Source organism: Choloepus didactylus, chromosome 14, assembly GCF_015220235.1.
Source record: "Choloepus didactylus isolate mChoDid1 chromosome 14, mChoDid1.pri, whole genome shotgun sequence".
Classification (NCBI taxonomy): Eukaryota; Metazoa; Chordata; class Mammalia; order Pilosa; family Megalonychidae; genus Choloepus; species Choloepus didactylus.
This window is the reverse complement of record NC_051320.1, coordinates 57860474-57868454: the sequence shown is the minus strand read 5'-3', so window position 1 is coordinate 57868454 and position 7981 is coordinate 57860474.

Here is a 7981-nt window from a genome sequence, read left to right as displayed (position 1 = left end):
TACCAGGAATTCCCCAGGTGGGAAAGTTTAATATTTCCAATTTTTCCCTAGTCCCTCGATGGGGCTTTGCAAATATGTTATTGTTCTCTGCCTAAATACTCTGGGATATGTTGGGGCTTCATGCTCACCTGTACAAACCAAACAGATCTCACCCCCATTCAGGGTTCCATGTAATTATAGTGTTTGAATAAACTGACCATACAAGTTAAATTTTATAGCATGCTACAGAAAATATAGATTTTGCACCAAATAAACATGTCTTCCTTTGGTCTCACATAGAAGTCAAAGTTTTAAAACACAGTCAATATCATCCTTTTCCCTTTAGTCTGGTTTACTTTAGTCCTAACCAAGTCCATTTTGTTCATATCTCTAGTTAAAATATGTTCTCCTTTTCAGCCTCTTTAACATTTGCTGTATGGGGTAATGTTGACATTCATAGCTGCTGAGTCTCTGGCTGTGAGTCTCAGGTGTCACACTGATCCCCAGAGTCTAGGGACTGACCAGGTTATTCACAAAGAGCTCATCATCTCAGAATTTAGAAATAACCATTGCAACTCATGAATAGATGTGACTGCTATAAGAGCTTACAATCTAGGAACTTTACCATAAGCCTTCCCCTGCTAACCTGTGCTCTCAGATTCAATTTTCAGAGTTTTCACATTATACGTAGTCCATATTAGTGAGGCATTATAATGTTTATCTTTTCAATTCTGTCCTCAAGGTCCATTCACCTATTTGCATACCTCACAACTTCATTTCCTCTTGCCGCTGCTCAGTATTCCATTGAGTGTATACACCACAGTTCATCATTCTGTTTATTGGTCAATGTACCCTTAGGTCACCTCCATCCATTGTGAATTGTGAATACTGCCACCATAGACACCATTGTGCAATGTCCATTCGAGTCCCTCCTCTCAGTTCTCCCAAGTATATACCCAATAATGGGGTTGCAGGACCATATGGCAACCCCATAGTTAGCCTCCTTCCACCACATTGCCCTCCAGATGGGCTGCACCATTCTACTTCCCTACCAACAGTGAATGGGTACATCCCTTTCTCCACATTTTCTCCAGCACTTGTATCCTCTGTTTATTTTTTAAACAGTTTTATTCACATAGCATACAATCCATTCTAAGTAAACAATCAGTGATTCCCAGTACAGTCACATATTTATGCATTCACCTCCACAACCTATAGGAGGACAGTTCCATTTCCTCCCAAAAGAAAGAGTAAAAGGAGGAAAAAAATGAAGAATAAAAATATAAAAGATAGAAGAAAAATAAAAATAAATTAAAATACAATGAAAAGGTCAGACAATACCACCACTACCAAGAATCCCATATCACTCCCTTATAACCCCCTCTTATAGACATTGAACTTTGGTATATTGCCTTTGTTACAATTAATGGAATCATCTTACAATGTTACCATTAACTATAGACTCTAGTTTGCATTGATTGTATTTTTGTCCTTTGTACCATCCAGTTTTCAACACCTTGCGATGTTGACATTCGTTTGCTCTCCCTCTTTTAAAAACATTCTTATATTTGTACATTAATCACCATCATTGACCCCTCTAGGTTTCACTAAATTATACAATCCCAGTTTTTATCTTCTATCTTTCCTTCTGGTGTCATGCATGTCCCTAGCCTTCCTCTTTCAACCATACATTCATCTTTGCTACCATCACACAGTATTATGCTATCCATTTCTGGATCTATACAACAAATCCTGTTTACCTTTATGTACTCCTTCAGTACCAAATGCCCAATTTCTAACTCTTTCTATCTCCTGATAACCTGTGTTCTCAACTTTAACTCAAATTTTGTTCATCAATGTTAGTTCATATTAGTGAGTCTATTGTTTCTGGCTAATTTCACTCAATGTAATGTCTACTGTCTACCATCTTGACTTTCAGAATTTATGTCATGTTTTATTTATTTAATTTTATTTATTTATTTAATTTTATTTTATTTTTCCCCCCTCTCTCTTTACTCTCACTGATAGTCTTCATTTCTATTCTCTTCTCCAAACCTCTCTCTCCTGTCTTTTCCTATCTTCCTGTAATGATCCCTTTTACTATTTCTTATAGAGCAAGTCTCTTGTTCACAAACTTTTTCAGTGTTTGTCTGAAAATATTTTAAACTCTCCATCATTTTTGAAGGACAGTTTTGCCAGAAATAGAATTCTTGGTTGGCGGTTTTTCTCTTTCAGTATCTTAAATATATCATGCCACTGCCTTCTTGCCTCCATGGTTTCTACTGAGAAATCTACATTGTCTTATCGAGCTTCCTTTGTATGTGATGGATCACTTTTCTCTTGCTGCTTTCAGAATTCTCTCTTTGTTTTTGACATTTGATAACCTTATTATTAAGTGTCTTGGCATAGGTCTATTTGGATCTATTCTGTTTGGGGTATGCTGTGCTTCTTGGATCTGCAATTTTATGTCTTTCATAAAGATGGGGAATTTTCAGTGATTATTTCCTCTATTATTGTTTCTGCCCCTTTTTCTTTCTGTTCTCCTTCTGGGACACATATTCATGCATTTCATGTTGTAATTAATTCCCTGAGACCCTGCTCATATTTTTCCATTCTTTTCCCTATCTGTGCTTTTTTGTGTAGATTTTCAGATGTCCTGTTCTCATGTTCCTGAATCCTTTCTTCTGCCTCTTCAAATCTGCTGTTGTATGTCTCCATTGTGCTTTTCATCTCTTCTCCTGTGCCTTTCATTCCCTTAAGTCCTGCCAATTGTTTTTTCAAACTTTTGAGTTCTTCCTTATGTTCACCTAATGTCTTCTTTATGTCCTTCATCTCTTTTCCCACATCTTCCTTCAACTCATTAATTTGATTTTTGAATTGATTTAGTATATTTGTTTGAAGATCTTTAATTAGTTGCTTCAACACCTGTATCTCATTTGAAGTGTAAGTTTGTTCCTTTGACTGGGATGTATCTTCATTTTTTTCTAGTGTGATTTGTAATTTTTGTTGTTTAGGTATCTGGTTTCCTTGATTACCCCAATCAGATTTTCTGAGACCAGACGGGCCCAAGTCTGAGAAGAGGGTGTAATCAGTATCAAGTTTCCCTGAGGATGAGACCCAGCAGGTTGTCAGACTTTCCTATGAGGCCTCTAGACTCTGTGCTTTTCCTATCCTGCCCAGCAGGCAACATTTGTCAGCCTGCAGCTCCCTATTGGTGTAAAGAGGCATGGTTTCTTTAATTCTCAGTGGACCTTGTCCTGGCTAGGGGCCAAGGCTGTCAGAAGCCAAGCTTAAGCTGTTTTTTTTACCCCTGGCCCTGGGGTCTGAGTTCTCTGAGGGAGGGTAGCCACTTGAGCTGGGCCCTGCCTCCCCCTTTTCTTAGGGAAGGTAAGCCCTTTAGGGAGTTATCGCCTACATTTGACTTCTACCTTTGTCCCTCTAACTATCTTAACTCCATCCTTGCCTGGGTCAGCACTGACAATTGAAAATGCCTGAGGGTTTCTCTAATGAGCTACTTAGAATGAGAGGAAAAAAAAAGGAAAAAAGAAAGAAATCCCCTTTTCAGAGCCAGTCCCCAGCCCCCCAGTTACCAGTCAAGAACCAGAGTCAGTGCCTGGTTCTATGTGCCCCTTTTCTTGGCCCACAGCCCTTTTTCAGTATTCTGAGCTCAACTGACTCCCAAAGTCTCAGTTTTTATTTATTTATGTATATTTTCCACCTTCTCTCTGTGGGGGAAAACCCTGGGTTCCTTTCCTGCTTGCTCTTGGTTTATCCGTGCTTATAGCTTGTATTCAGTAGTCTAAATTCATTAACAAAAACTGCAGTTGGAGCTTGGTTGAGCTACCTTCCCTTCCTCCTAGTAGACTGCTTCTTTTTCCCACAGGGAAGTGTTTCAGCTCAGCCTGCCATGCCAGTGTGGAGGGGCACTGGCTCTGCAGTTTGGGAAGCTTTACTTACAGTTCTTATGCTGCAATCTCAGCTGCTCTACCCATTCTAGACTGGTGTACAATATGTGTCCAGTCACAGATGTCCCCCAAAAGTAGTTGTTCTAGATTATTTACTTGTTCTAGCTATATGCTGTTGTTCCAGAGGACTAACTAAATTTCACACCTCCCTATGCTGCCATCTTGCCCCTCTTCCTTCCAGTGTCCTGTTTTTAGAAGGGAGAAATATTTTGGAAATGGGGCCTTCTTATGGTATGTAGCCACACAGGCATGATGAATGCCAGAGAATTTGTGCCATAGTTGTCAGCATCATATTCAAATAGAAAGCAGCAATTTACTTTCAGCAAAACAATATAATCCTTTACATGATGGTAATGTTATTTTAAGTTTTATTGGCTTTGCAGTTTTGTTTGATTTAACTTATACGTTTGTTTTTAAAGTGGTATGAGACCTACAAGTACAAGACATACACACACACACATGCACACACACACACACACACATATATATATACAAGTACATGATATATATATATATATGTCATTTTTAAATTTCTACATATTTAAGTGAATTATAATAAAAATACCTTGGTCAACCCTGGAGTCCTTGAGGATTTTTTTTTTCCTTTAAAAGGAAAGTACCTTAACCAGGTTTTGGAAATGCTGGTCTGTGGGTGATACTCCCTTTCTCCCCACCCCCACCTTCCTGAGAGTAGTCCTCTTCCCCACCTCATGGATGATGGGCTTGGCTATAAGACTGGTTTTGGCCAGTGGAATGTTAGTAGAGCTTCCTGCAGTCCTCCCATTTTCTGGGAGAAGATTATGCTTCAGGTGCTATTGATCCAAAGAGGATGATAGACATGTGGAGCAAACCTGAACACAGTTGAGCCCAACCTAGATTGACTAAAACCAGCCAATCAAGAGATTTATAAGCAAGAAATAAGTGTTTATTGTTAGATGCCATTAAGATTCCATTGTTGCTTGCTACACAGCATTATTGTGGCAATAGCTAGCTGATACGGTCTAGCACATTGATTAGTTAGCTACACACTGGGGTGTGTAACCAAGGGTTTTTCTGAGCATTTACTAGGTGCCAGACATTGTTTAGGTGCTGGGGCTATAGCAAGGAACAAAACAGACCAATTTCAGCCCCCAGGGAGCTTATTTTCTAGTGGATGTTCAGTAGTTTTTGCTAAACTGTTCATATATCTGATAAATTATTTGCTTTTCCTCTTTTTCAAAGAGGCAGGCTAACTCTGCTCTGCTATTTTTGGAAAATGCCAGGTGTCTAGATAGATGTGATCTTGTCTACGTATGAATTTTATATTGAACAAAAGAGTAGGGGAATAACTTGGCTACTTGACGTTTTCACCGTTACCATCCAAAGTGCCTTCGTTAAGGCATTTACTTCTCTAGACTGATGTCTAGAAAAGAATATAAAAATAGATGAAAAAATAAGACCATCACTTTGTCTACCAATTTTGCTCTTGGTTGATTTTGCTTTATGCAAAGTTTTGACTGGGTTCCATAACTAAAAATAATCTCCCTGTGTACGTGAAATTTCACCAGGGTAAACGGCTGTGTGTGCATTTATATTTATGCATGTCTGAAAATTCTGCAGACTACAGAGGACTGTGGCGGCTGGTCTGGAATGAAAACACAGTCCTGGGAAGAGAATTTGAATGTAATGTTGAATACATTTAAAAATACTATTCAAATGATTGAAAAGTTCAGTTTTATGAACTTAGGACTGTTGGGAATCAACAGCAAAAATTCGCAATTCTTGTTTTGTGGAGAGCAGGGCTGAAAGGCAGCTGTATATATTCAGTTCTCAGAAGCCTTAAAGCTGCCACGGCCCATTTCAGATTTAACTCGAAGTACGACTTGATGTGCAGGCTAGTGCTGGGTAGATAATAACAAATAGCATGCAGTTTGAAAAATAATTTATTGTACTTTGGAATGCAATGAAATTTGATTTTTTTTTTCTTTGATGGCCAGCTCCCTTATGTCTAGCCCCCAAACGTTAATGCTCTGGGGCTGGTGTGGTAATACCATTGACATAGTCATGAAGCACCTGGATGCACCAGAGCCCAGAAAAGATCCTTGTCTATCTACACTGAGGATTAATTATATTTGCAAATAGGAGCATACAGTTCTCAGAGAAAATCTGGTACTTCCCTCTCTGCCCATTCTGCAGATAGTCATTATCTGTCTACTCTCCATAATCTTTTGGAGAATGGTTCTTGTTCTTTCTCAAAACTCTGCTTTATCTCATTGAGTTTCCCTTTTGGGGATGTGAGAAGGGTAGCAATTGTGATATTTAGTATATGCGTAACAATGATAACTTTCAAAGTATGATTTAACAAGTAGTTAGCAAATTTCAAAGAATGCTATGGGTTACAGTTCCAGTTTCAGTAGTTATTTCCTTATTGTGAAATATAAGATATACAGAGAAAGGTGATAACTTTCAAAGTACAATGTAACGAGTAACATTCTTTGGAATTTGCTCTATAGTTAGGGCCATCTTTGAGTCTGAAAGAACATGGTCAAACTAATAGTGAAAAATGATGAAAAGTGGATACTGTTACTTTATTTCCAGATGGAAATAGTACAGCCAAGCCATTTGGAATTGGGAGGGAATTTTTAGGTAATTTTGGAAAGCAATCACCCATGTGGAAACAATGTTTTGTTTCTAGGTAAATAAGTTAATGGCTTCTTTCTGATTAAGTTAAGCCTAAAGCAGAGATGACCAATTTTTAATATGATCTCCTTAGCTCTGCTTTCAAGGCTATTGGAGTTCCTGTGTTGGTTTGGCAGCCCCGTGCTTCCCAGGGCCCACATGCTGGGGCCTGTCTGTTTTAATTATCAGGCTCTGGGTTTCAGTCAAGAGACAGGTACTGTAATAGTCAGTGAGAAAGGAAAGGGCTGGGGAAACTATGAGGCTGAATGGAGAGTCTGGTTCCATTAGAAAGACTAACATGTTCTTGGGGAGGGGGAAAAGGGAATCATTTATTTGTTTAATCCCCCCTTCCTCAAAAATCTGGAGCAAGTGGCGCTGGTCAGTGTCTAGACCCAGATTTAAGCTCTCCTTAGGATGATTGTCTAGAGGAGCCAGGAGTGGTTCTCTGTCAGAACCTGACGCCTGGGGTGAGCCGTGCCTTTGAGCATTCATTCGCAGTGACCAGAGATGCTAGAGATGACCAGCATCTTTAGCATCTCTGGGAATTTGTTAAAAATACAACTTCTCAGCCTCCCTCCAGACCTGCTGGATCAGACACTCTGGTGGGGGTTCCCAGCAATTATTTTAAAAAGCCCTCCAGGCCATTCTGATGCATTGGAAGTTAGAAGACCTTAGCTCTATAGAGAGCTAAAAGGCACCAAAGACCCCAAGTGTGTCACCTAGGACCAGGGTGGGGGTGGGGTGTACAGGGGTGGGTTGGGGGAGTCCAGGACTCATCATGGAAAAGAGGATTTTCTCCTCTGAACCCAGTAGCTAACAAATTTAGCAGGATGGTAATTTTTTAGGAGATCTTTAAGTACTCTTTCATTTTTCTTTCCTAAATGTTATAGTATCAAAGCAGTCATTCATGGCATATAGTGAATTGAGAAAAATGAGTGCTTGGATCATATTTTAATAGTTCACTAATATTTCTACATTTTTGCAGCCTGATTTCTTTCATGTTTTCCCTGACTTCTTTTAGAACTCAAGCCTATGACTTAGGTTTTTATTTTTTCTTTTTTAACACTCATTCATTCATTCAGTCATTCAAATACCATGGAGTACCTGCTATGTGCTAGATCCCGTGCTTACATGAAAAGATGTGGTTTGTGTCTTCAAGGATAGATAGTGTGGGGGAGATGGAGTCCTGTTTATAACAATAACCACAATATACCCAATTGAGGTGAAAGATTTGTGAGTAAAGAGGGTGCTGTGACTCACAGAGCCTGGCAGGAGGGTGACCCTCAGGAAGCCTTTTTGGAGAAGATGATATTTGAGAACAGACATAAGGGAATCAAGCACTTACCAGTCAAGGTAGAGAAAAATGTTCTAGGTAGAGG